The sequence below is a fragment of the Crinia signifera genome, chromosome 1 (genome assembly GCF_055691185.1).
Source record: "Crinia signifera chromosome 1, ASM5569118v1, whole genome shotgun sequence".
Taxonomy (NCBI): Eukaryota; Metazoa; Chordata; class Amphibia; order Anura; family Myobatrachidae; genus Crinia; species Crinia signifera.
The window spans coordinates 52,312,904-52,326,010 of NC_139217.1; positions in this window are offsets into that span (position 1 = coordinate 52,312,904).

The window sequence follows — 13,107 nt, forward strand, 5'->3', positions numbered from 1 at the left end:
AAAACAGGAGGCTGGGTAGTTATAGGGGTGTGTGGGCATACGGGGGACTAAAGAAGAGGGTGGGGGACACTGTGCAGCTTCTGCCAGTGGGTGAGGGTCCAGCATGGCAGCACAGGAGTACAGGACGGTGCCCCTGAGTCAGTGTCTCCTCCTACTTGGTGGGAGTTAGGGTGCATGAGAGCAGGAGGCTGGGTGGTAAAGCATGATAGGGGAATGTGGACAACACAGGGTGAGCGGGTCCCCACTGGCGAAAGTTACGGGGCAGGAGAACAGGAGGCAGGGCAGTGATAGAGGTGTGTGGGCATGAGGGGTAGTAAAGGTTTTTGGCTGTTGCTGAGTAGGGATAGGCATTGGTGTAGACGCCATCGATGGTTGGCATTGATGGCGATTTTGCACCCTGCCATCGATAGTAGTAACATATTACTTGAATAACCATCGATTGTTGTAGCTATCGATGGTCATCCATTATATCTGACTGAATAGGCCGTTGGTCAATCAGAACTTGGTGTCTAGAATCGTGTGAGGGGGGCGCGGATTGAGGGAGGGGGTCGCAAATCGCAGGAGGGGGGGTGCCGTGAATCATGTAAGGGGGCGGTGGTCCGCGAATCGCGGGAGGGGGTGGGTCGCGGGGGTCCCGCGAATCACGGGTGGCAGAGGGGGGGAGGTTGCGGGAGTAATGGTGTATGGTGGCTGTGGAGTAATGGTGGATGGTGGGCGTGTACTGTAGCCCTGGCTGGGCGGGGGGGAGGTGATGTCAAGGGGGTGGAACGTTATACACATGAAAACGTTATACACATAAAACACTGGTCTTTTCCCTAGGGGGGGGGGTTTGTGTATGCCGCTGGGCGGGAACGTTATATACACGGGATGAGTGACAGATCTGGCTAAATATATAAGAGATATAGGTTTCTTTGCTGTACATATGTTTATAGGATGAGTCATGGACACAAGGCAGCTATGTTGGTTGGCTGACTTCAGTGGTATCCCAACCACTCGCTCATCTAGCATTGAGTACACTGGGTTTCTGTAGCTTCTATTTAAGGTGAGCTGGTTTGTTCATATTATGTGTCCTTAAAGAAAGTTTGTTAAGGCCAGTCAACTTGATCTGAAACCCCAAAACTCCAGGAGGGGCTCACTACTGCCTCCTACCTGAATAACCTGCATTGTACGGGACTCACCACCCTTTAATCTGGCAGAGCAATGGTTGCTCCCGCACAGGAACGCCCCTTGTCCACCCGCATGGGAAGGACACACCCGCCGTCCTACGAAAAGGGGGTGCCCCACAATGACCGCTTATGCCATTCTTTGACCGCTGGCTGGTAGCGACTTCCCGCCAGTCTTACTGTTAAAGCCAACAACATCGCAATGAGAACCAAAAAAAGAGAAACAAAAACAAAAATAGTGCAAAAAGCCATAAAAATTCCAGGGAGGGCGGGAGGGCTTCCAAAAGGCAAAAGGAAGAGGACCACCTGACCAAACCTATATATATCCTATTCTCTGTCAATATAACCAGCCGAACACCTGAAACTGAAACTAGCTATCCTCTGACTGAACTTAAAATTACCCAAAAGATAGGGTTCTTATGTGGCCTCAGGCAGTTATAAAAGCTGAAACATTGGAATATTCTTTTCTGTCCTAATTAATAAATTTCTTTAGCCCTCAAGTGCAACTCGTACTGGACCGTTGTCGGGATTTCCTCTACTGCAATGCTGATCCTCCGCCGGTCATTCCTAAGTTTCCCCTCTTACACTATCTATCTCTCATCACCAGGTAAATAGGTTTTTATGTTTTATTATTAGTGTAGCCTGTAACAGTTTACAGTCACAGGCTACATGGTTCCGCAGTTCAGCAGTGAATAGAGGCTGTGTGCATGTGCACAGAGTCTATTCCCGGAGACAGAGGGGCTGTGGACATGGACAGCAGCTGTCAGAGTGCTGGCCATGACCCCCACAGTGGCAAAAACGGGGCATGGTCTCGCAGGAGTGATGCAATTTGTAGACCACGACCCCTGACTTCCAGGCCATGCCCCTAAAAATTTCAGGCACACGCCTTCATTTTCCAAAGGTTGAGAGGTATGCTTTGGTTCCATATCTTAACAAAGGCACCATTTTGTAGGAGAGGGAAAATATAGATTTATTTAACAGCTGCTGAATTAACTGTAATTAACTGTAATTGCTCGTCACTAGCAACCGTCAGCAGCAACCATCCGCAACAACCATCAGCAACAACCATCAGCAACAAGGGACCAATTTATAATTTTAGGGTTAGCCACAAAAATTAGACATCCCCCGTAAGAAGGAGGGACTACAGCAGTTATCCTAGATCCCTCCATTCCCACTCACAGCCGCATAGGTTTCTATGGGGGATGTGATGTTGCCTGATTTACCCCCATCCGTACAGGCCCCCTCGGACCGGCTGCACCTTTGGCATCGCAGATCCCGATTTGAACAATACATTAGCATACCTCCCAACTTTTCATTCAGCTGCGCGCGGCCGAAATTAGGGGGCGTGGCTTAGCAGGAAGGAGGCATAGCCTACAAATCATGTCATTCCCGCGAGGCCACGCCCCATTTTTGCCACTGTGGGGACCTGGCCAGCGGCTCTGTAAGCTGCTGGCCGGCCCCCAGCCTCTCTGCTACAGGAATAGATGCTGTGCGCATGTGCACAGCATTTATTCACTGGATGACATGGGGGATTCTCAACTCCCCCCCCCCCCCGCCACGGGACACTGCCAGCCCCGGGTGGAACGTGGGTATGTCCCCAAAAACTGGGAAAGCGGGACAGTTGGAAGGTAGGCATTTGGAAAGTCCTTTCTACGCCCCTGCTTGGCACATTAAGTCAGGGAGTGATGGCTTGACCTGTGGCTGTGATCTAGTATCCCACAGGTTCTCAAAGCCGGTCCTCAGGACCCCACACAGTGCATGTTTTCCAGGTCTCCTCACAGAATCTAGTCAAATAATTAGCTCCACCTGTGCATCTTATAAAATGTGTCAGTGAGTAATGAGAGCACCTGTCGGGTGACCTGGAAAACGTGAACTGTGTGGGGTCATGAGGACCGAGTTTGAGAACCACTGTAGTATCCATCGCTTGTAAAACTATCCGGCAAAGTGCGCTTTTCTTTCCTCTCTTCCATTTGCAGGTGGCATTTCAGGTAACGCTCAAGTGTTTGGCAGAAATGAGCGCAGTTACAGACCATCTGTTTTTTTAGTTTAGTTTATGTATAACAGACCATGAGAGACACCATGACAGATAGATCTGACCTTTAATCATGTGGCTGTGATCTAGCCTATAATAATTAGCCAGACTTTGTATAGCTATAACAGATTAATCTCCTACTGAAATACCGATCACTTACTGAAGAATACAAACATTTATAAAATGTCACTTCTCACAGCTCTCATCCTGTCCCGTGTAACTTCCCCTTGTCATGTGAATAAATAACACTGCAGAATAATGTTAACTCTGTTTTTAAGTAGTCACATCTGTAAACTGGAGGCAGAAGTTTTCTCAAGTCACTTGGGGGCAGTGTGACTCCATAAAACCTCATGATTACAAAGCTTCATCATGCAATTATGGTTGAATGTAACAAATTAGACATAATTAGAAATTCGCAATCTAATCTTGGCGTGAAATTGTAACATTACAGCTTCCATAGATAAGTGACAAAGGGCCAGGAGCTTCAGAAGTGATGGAATGGAAAGTGATAAACAGCCAGCCAATCAGCTCCTACCTGACATTTCACAGACTGTGTTTGATAAATGTCAGACAGGAGCTGATTGGTTGTTTGTTTATCACTCTCCATTTTATCACTTTGGAAGCTTAGTGCATCTGGTCCATAATAACTTACCCTATTTTACAGTAAATGATCAAATAGGTGGTAAGTGGCTCTAAGAGGCTTCTGCTTAAGGTAGTTTTTGGGGTGCAGAACATCTTTGTAAGGGATGTGTCACTGGGATGAGTGCACCGTCTTGTATTTAATCTTCATATGATGCTCATCCACATCTCCCATGTATCAGAGCAGGCGGTGACATGGTTGCTAGGTCGACACACCTAAGGTCTACATGGATTGGGTCGAGCACTGTAGGTCGACATGGCGTATGTTGACACCTGCAAAGGTCGACATAGGCTTAGGTCGACATGGTCGTTAGGTCGACACGAATGTCAGATCGACATGGGCAAGATTGACAGTCAAAAAGTCGACATTGGGTTTTTCACTTCTTATTTGCGCTGACATGTGCCGACAGGCAGTATTGCACGCCCTACCTTCCACTAGGGCATGGAGGGAGATTAAAATAGTGTGCCGAGCGCAGCCATGTGAGAGGATGCGGTGCACTGATACGATGCGTCGACATTCGGGACAAGAAAAAAAATGGGGAAAAGCTGTGTTGACTTTTTGACTGTCAACCTTCCCATTGTCAGCCTAATGCTTGTGTTGACCTTCCCACTCTGTCGGCCTTAGGCCTGTCGACCTATTTTATGTGTTGACCGTAGCCCTGACGACCTTTGGCGGGTGACCTTATGTATGTCGACCTTCATACAGTTGATCTTGCGTCCGTATTCCTAAACATTATCTAGGACTAGTTACCAGCATGGCGTAATGAAAGAACAACATAAAAGTAATGCCAGCACTGGTGGCAGAACACAGCTGTACGGTGCATCACCTGAATTGCTCTGTCAGATGCCATTAAGTGGCCGCTGGTGCGCAAAACACTTGAAATCCCCCCCGTAGAGGTGAGGATCAGTGCTAGCCTTTTATTATACAGGATAGCACCCAAGATAATACCATTTAAAATGTAAAACATTCATTTTGAATGGTTGACCTTTATTTAGGGAATAAAATGTATTTAGTTATTTATTACCAGTTATTAATATAGCGCACACATATTTCGCAGCGCTTTGCAGATAGTATTTGAACACTCACATCAGTCCCAGTGGAGCTTACAATCTATATTCCCTACCACATTAACACGCACACACAGACATTCTTGTTGGGACCAATTAACCTACCAGCATAATTTTGGATTGTTGGAGGAAACCCAAACAAGCACGGGGAGAATATACAAGCTCCACACAGTTAGGGCCACGGTGGGACTCAAACCCATGACCTCAGTGCTGCAGGGCAGTAATGCTAACCATTACACCACATCAGTGTCATGGTGCGGTGCGTTATTCTGATTACTGAAAGCTGTGCTAGAATTATTGAGCAGCGTACGTATAAGAAATCTTGTGAATGGCTAATCTGTTTCTGATTGCTTCTTCAAAAGGGCTAATGTACTGAGTCTATAATGGAGTTCATATCTAGTCATCCATGAAATCTGTTATTTATAGATGACTAAAAGCAGGTGAGATAGGTAACCCACCGTATCATCTTGTTGTGTCCTGTACTCATTCACTTACTCAATATATAACAGTTTGTCTGCAGTCCCGGGAGTTTGTCTGCAGTCCACTCGCTTCTATGTGTGATGCTAATCCTGTGCTATGGCTAAAACACACACCACATCCGGGGGTGATCAGTATGGCCCGGAAGGGGACGAATTCGGCCCCTTTCCCATGGTGGGGGTGCCTGTTTATGCACATATTCAGATTCAGCATTAATTGCAAAGCACAATCTTTCCCAAATAGACAAACCATGCTGCACTGCAGGTGGATCAAAAGAAAGGGTATTGCAGGGAGTAAGTGGCTATTGCCAAACACAAACCAGCAAATTCCGGCGCTAGAATATGTATGTTAATAAATAAATAAAATTAAAATTATGATATAACAACACCAATTGCTGCACGTGTTATATGAGTTTGACTAAACTTAAAAGAATACAGAGAAAAGTTAATACTTTGCGCTAAATGGTGTAAATGTTGCTCTGGGGGGTACCGGTGAACAATATGTAGACTGAACACACCTCTTTAAATTAGCATATGGTATTTATTAATTAATAAAAGAAGCAATAAAAATTACAGTAAATCTCTAAATATAGTGCACAAACATTAGTAAGCTGAATCTAGCATCAGAAGCATAGTTGTACTGTCAATCACGTTTGCAAAATTTGTATCTCCACATAAAATAGTAAGGGTTTATGAGGGTTAATGCTCAAGCCAGAAAGTTAGTAGCTGGAAGGCTAAAGTGAAGAGCCCCTTTTAGCGTGTATGCAGGACACGCACAAGGCAGTCTGATGGGGCTTCACAATAGCTTATGACAAATTATAAATGGTAGGTTATCTCACCCTCCGTGGTAATGGGAAAGGAGGCGGGGAGCCTGATGTCTCTGCGGCTCAACCCGCTGCAGCAAATAGATGGCCGGCTCAGATGGTTTGCCGGGTGGCGGGGAATGGTCTCAGCCCGCTTGTTTGGAAGTTTAGGGAAGCAGCGTGGGTTAGGTACCACGTGGATGAGGCAATTGGCGTCCGTGCCTGCCGAATCTAGCGAGTCTGTGGAGCCGATAATAGCGTCTCACGTGTCCAGGGACGTATTAGTCCGGGAGAGCGAGCTGGGGCAGCGGAGGTTGCTGGCGTGATGACGTCAGGCGGAAGTGACAGCTTAGTCAACGCGTTTCGTCTCTATGGTAACAAGAGACTTTCTCAAGACGGATATGGACTTCCATATTGTGATGCTTTTTAAAGGCTCAATGCTTATTAATCAATCAACAATTAATTATTTGCAATAATGATAAAAAACAGGTGTGTCCAGTACTCACTTAAAAATAATATACACGTAATACACAAAAACAACATTATTTATAAGGTATGAATACAAATGCGTCCTCAATATAGGGAGATATTATTCTATACAATATAGTCATTAAGTCAATTAGTGTCACAGATGTCGGCATCAGTTGTTAATTTGCCGCAAACAGGATTTCAAAGGGCAAACACAGAGAGAAATATGGGTCTTAGTTCAATGGGTTTAAATCCACAATAGAGAGAGATTTTTTAGCAAGTTTTAAAGTGGCAATATATGATACATAAGATAGTAACAATTAGGGGTTTATAGGGTTACATTATTTCACAATAGAGAGATTTTATGCTCTTATAGAGATATTCAGTATATTGACCTATTAGATAAAGAGATAGGAATAATCACGCCATACAATATTCTACGTCTTCGTGGTATGTATGTCCATCAAAAAATATATATTAAAAGCTCAAAAATAATTAAATAAAGAATATATGAGAGAATAAATCAAGAAGAGTTTTTATTTATTGAGGTTAGAGTTGGATCTAATGAAATATAAGATAGAGGTCGGTCTGGAGCTGCAATCCATGGGAATTGGGGGAGCGGCATCTGCAAACCTGTGATGTCGTGGGAATGACCCATGCACCACAGGTAGATGCCGGTCGCCCCAGTCTTCATGGGGTGGGCACCAGACTCAATAGGGGGGATATACTGGTCATTGTCACATTACTCCATACACATCAAATCAAGAGCTTTATTTAATCCTTGGGGTTTGAGAGTCTCTAATTTGAAGATCCATGATGATTCAGCCAAACAAAGTTTTCTAAAGCGGTCCCCTCCTCTCTTGGTGGTAGGGATATGCTCAATTGCCATGACAGTGAGTTGATCTGGATCACTGCCATGAAATTGAGAGAAGTGGTGTGGAATTTTTTCAGAATATTGGACCGGTGTTCTCTAAAACGTGTCTTAACATTGCGAGTAGTCCTCCCCACGTATTGTAATTTACAGAAACACTCAAGAAGATATCCACAGTACACCGTATCACAGTTCATGAATTGTTTAAGGGGGAATATTTTGTTGTTATATGTCGATGTCACTGTGTTGATCCTATTGATCATGTGTTTACATGTCAAACAAACATTTTTATTGCACCTGAAATTACCCAAAGGTTTTGTAGGTAGCCACCGTGGTTGTACTATAGATGGTAGTGATGGTAAAAGACTGGGGGCAATTTGGTCTCTTATATTTCTATTCCTTCTGAAAACTATCTTTGGCTGATCTTGATTATTTTATTGTAGTATTATTTTATCATATTTCAAGATTTCAAAGTTCTTAATAAAATCTTAATATTTTGTGATTCTTTGTTATATTTGGATATAAATGCAAGGGTATCATAATTCTTTTTTGTTTCACAGGTTTCTGAGGAATGTTTCATAGGTTTTAGTAGGCTACTCCTCTCTACTTGTAAGACCTGATTGTAGGCTTCATTGAGTAGATTTTCTGGGTAGCCTCTTCTTTTAAAATGGCCCATCATATTGAATGATTGTGTTTGAAAATCTCTATCTAGTGTACAGTTGCGACGCAATCGAAGTAGTTGCTTTTTAGGGATATTACGGATCCAAGGTTTGTGGTGTCCACTATCAAAATGTAAATAATTATTAGTTCCAACTGGTTTTAAGTAATTTGCTGAGATAAGAGTGCCGTTTTGGATAGAGAACGCAATATCCAGGAAATTAACAGATGTAAAACTAAATGTGTGAGTGAACTTAAGGTTAAAGGTGTTAGAATTAAGATGTTGAACAAAATCTAGTGCCAAATCGTGCCCCCCCCTTCCAAATAATAAACAGATCATTAATGAAACGGCCATAGAGGACCAGATTCTCTCTATATGGGCCACCCCATATAAATTGGTCCTCGAGGCAGCCCATATAGAGGTTGGCAAAACTGTGTGCAAATCTGGTCCCTATGGCCGTTCCAAGTTGTTGAAGAAAATAGTGGCCATCAAAAATAAAATAATTGTGCGTGAGGATAAATAGAATGGAATCAAGAATGAAATTTTCTCGGGGTAAAGAAATATCGCCATCCAAATCCAAGTAATGGTTAATAGCCTTAATGCCTTTATCGTGTGGGATATTTGTGTATAGAGCCTGGACATCTAGGGTGAGGAACGCCCACCCCTCTGTCCAGGATATATCACGAGTAATATTGAGGATGTAAGTAGTGTCTTTAATATGTGAAGGGAGTGAAGTGACAAATTTTTGAAGGTGAGAATCTACAAAATGTGATAAATTAGAAGTGAGAGAACCTACACCAGAAATGATAGGACGCCCTGGTGGTGATGTGAGGTGCTTGTGGATTTTAGGTAAAAAGTAAAACGTGGGTGTCACAGGGTGAAAGGAAAATAAAAATTGGGATTCTTCCCTGGATATTGCGTTCTGTAACACGGCTGTGTCTAACATTGTTTTAAATTTGGATAGATATAAGGAGGTGGGGTTAGATGGTAGTCGTATATAATATTGGTTATCATTAAGTTGTTTATAAGCTTCTAAAAGGTAAGGTCTCTCTCCATTAACACTACTCCACCTCCTTTATCTGCTTGTTTCACCACAATTGATAGATAATTTTTCAAAGCTTTGAGAGCTTGGCGTTCAGTTCTACTTAAATTATCATTAATCACTGTGTATGGTTTCTTTTGAGTTGTTCTTGAACACAACTTTTTAAAGTCGTCCAAAGTTTTTGAATAGAATATAGTGATGGCTGGGCTTTTATGTTCAATTGGAAAAAAAAATTGATTTCTTTTTAAACCTGGGATGCATGGTAGAATCTGATGATAAATTTACATTGTAAGTTTCTAGAGTATCTAAATTGTTCTCGTTGAACAATGATTCAAGGGTTAGAAGGGATGTTTGGTCATTGTCATCCAACAATATGGGGGATGAAGAATGATCCTGATTAGTGTTTTTTAATGTTTTATTTGCAAAATAACGTTTCCTGCACAAGTCTCTCGTGAATTTGTTCAAATCTACAAATAAATCGAAGATATTAGCTTCAGTTAGTTTATGAGTGGTCAAGTTAAAGAGACCTGTAGTATCTATTTGAGGCGGGGTTTTCTGAGGTCTCTTCCTACCTCCTCGTCTCCCTTTCCTTCTCTTGACCTTTTTGGAGTAAAATGGGTTAAGGTCTCGTAGAGGTTGTAATTTTGCCATGTTCGAGCCTGAAAAACCTGGTCTCTCTGAGGGTTAGGTGTCGATTCAGAGGCAGATTGGGAGACTGGTTGATTGTCTCCATTGTACCCGTTATTAGGGCGATATCTACGTTCAAGGTAATTATAGTTAGATCTATTGTTTGGTTGTGTGTATCTATCACCCCTATTGGATGATTTTCTCTGACGGTAAAGTGGGCGTTGCTCATATATTGGTTGACTATCTCTATTTTGATCATTCAGTGTGTTATTTTTGCGATAAGATCGTACAATATCTTTTTGGTAATCGTTCTGGTCTCTGCCCCATTTACGTTTTTTGTTGGTAATTAATTCCTTCTCAAATCTCTCGACTCTATTGTTAACTTGTTCATCTCTCTCTTTAAATGATTATATTATCTTTAAAGGGCAATAGTTCATCCTTAATTTTCTCATTTTTTGTTATTGTTTTACTGACCATCTCCTCTCTATATTGTATAAGAATTCTCATTAATGCATATGAGCAACTGTCCAGTGTCTGAGACCATTCCCTGCCACCTGGCAAACCATCTGAGCCGGCCATCCATTTGCTGCAGCGGTTTGAGCCGCAGAGACATCAGGCTCCCCGCCTCCTTTCCCATTACCACGGAGGGTGAGATAACCTACCATTTATACTTTGTCATAAGCTATTGTGAAGCCCCATCAGACTGCCTTGTGCGTGTCCTGCATACACGCTAAAAGGGGCTCTTCACTTATCCTTCCAGCTACTAACTTTCTGGCTTGAGCATTAACCCTCATAAAGCTACTAACCCTTTACTATTTTATGCGGAGCTACAAATTTTGCAAACGTGATTGACAGTACAACTATGCTTCTGATGCTACACTCAGCTTACTAATGTTTGTGCACTATATTTAGAGATTTACTGAAATTTTTATTGCTTCTTTTATTAATTAATAAATACCATATGCTAATTTAAAGAGGTGTGTCCAGTCTACATATTGTTCACCGGTACCCCCCAGAGCAACATTTACACCATTTAGCGCAAAGTGTTAACTTTTCTCTGCACTGCAGGTGGGGCAGATGTAACATATGCAGAGAGAGTTAAGCTGTGTACATCCGGGGGCGATTTCAGCACATATTGCTGGCAATATGCTCGCCGAGCGACCATATTGCCAGTGATTCCATGTGCTGTGGGAGATAAATTGCCGGGAGTGTGCTCCCACTGCCAGCCCTTCATGGTCGCTGGTCGCAGGAGAATGCTCCTCTGATTATGGCTAAAAATCGCTGGTCGCTGGTGCACAATGCACTGTGCACCAGCGACCAGCGATTTCTAATCAAAATGAGGTAGAGACAGAATGAGACAGAATAGCTTGCAATTTTCAGCCAAAATCACTGGTCGCTGATGAAAACAGTACACTGAGCAATATATTGCTGAGAGATATTAGCAGTACACTGAGCAATATATGGCTAAGCAATTTTAAGCCAAAATCGCTCGGCGACCAAATCTCACTGTGTGTACACAGTTTAAGATTCGAGTGAGTAATTTTTGCAGGGTAAATACTGGCTGTTTTATTCTTAAGGTGCCCATACATTACGCAACTTCTCCTTGGAGAAGTCCCATACAATCCCTGCCGCTGCCGCCGGGACAGGGTCCAACACGGAGATCCGATGTGCACGGAGACGGAACCGCGCATCTGATTGGATGTCAGCTACATATGATTTGGGCCTGATCTCCACCCAACCATCAGAATCGTGTGTATGGGGGCTTTTACACTGCAATATATTAGTTTGAACACACCCATCCATATGTAACTCTCTCTGCACATGTTAAATTTGCCACACCTGCAGTGCAGCCTGGTTTTGCCTATTTGAGAAAGATTTAGCTTTTGCGATGAACTGAATCAGGCCTATGGATTTGTCTGGGGCAAATCTGTCTCGCTCTCCTGTGAGCTAAAGATTTCAGGAGTTTTCTCCATTTTTGTTGTTGTTGAAGATTACGTTGTTCGCAATAATCCAGAGGATTGGGGAGAACAATTTAATTTCATGCTTGAAATATTTTGACAAAGGGAGATCATAGTGACTTTGGCTCTACTTTATCTATAGCAAAATGCATATTTAATAGTTTGCAGAAACCTGATAAATGACTATGGGAGATAGAGAGTGGAGAAAGAGAGATAAAGAGGGTAATTCAGACCTGATCGCAAGACCACAAATTGGTATGGCGACCGATTATCGATACACCGCGCATGCATGCTGCCCATAGTTTGCATGCCCGAGGCTGTCCTGCGATGATATCCTGCAACTTTTTCTATTTGCACGCTGTTCGCAAGTTGACGGGTAGCAGGCGTCTGGGGGTGGAAGCCGGACATTTTGTGGGAATGCTAAGAAAAATGCAGGAAAACAACAGAAGTGTCCGGGAAAAGGCTAGGCATGCCGGAGTGTTCTAGGGGTGGGTGTTTGACGTCAGCTTCAGGACGGATATGCCTTTTTACATTGCACTGCTGAGTAAGTCCCTGGCTTCTCTGAAGGCCCCCATACATTAGTCCGACTTGTCCTAAGGACAAGTCGGACCTGATTTCCCCCTGCAGCTCCCCGGGAGGGGGACACACGATTAGGCACTGATGTGCCAAGTTTTGCAAATGATACATCGCATGCGATGTATCATTTGCAACTCCCGGGGAGCTGCAATGTGGAGGGAGCAGGGGGGCAAGGGACATCCAGGTGGCGGGTGGAGGACGCTGCGAGGTGGCTGGTGGGGCGCTGCTAGTAGCCCAGAGGCAGCGGATGCTGCGGGGGACACAGGCGGCAGTAACGTAGAGGCAGGCAGGGGGAGCGGGAGCTGTCAGCGCTGGGAAAAAAAAAAAGCCCATACAATGAATGGGTGGCCTGTGATTGGCTGAGCGCTCTCTCAGCCAATTGCTGACTGGCTGAGAGAGCGCTCAGCCAATCACAGTCTGCCCATTCATTGTATGGGCTTTTTTTTTTTTTTCAGCACTGACAGCTCCCGGCTCCCCCTGCCTGCCTCTATGTTACTGCCGCCTGTGTCCCCCGCAGCGTCAGCTGCCTCTGCGCTACTAGAAGCGTCCCCCGCCCCCCCTGCTCCCTCCACCGGACGGAGCATTGACAGCTCCCTGCTCCGATTCCCCCTGCCCATCTCCCTCGCCAGCATCCGCCGCCTCTGTGTCCCCTGCCCGGCTACACATAAAGATTTAGCAAATCTTATGTGCAGCCGGTCCGACCTCCCGACTCTGACCCGATGCGCA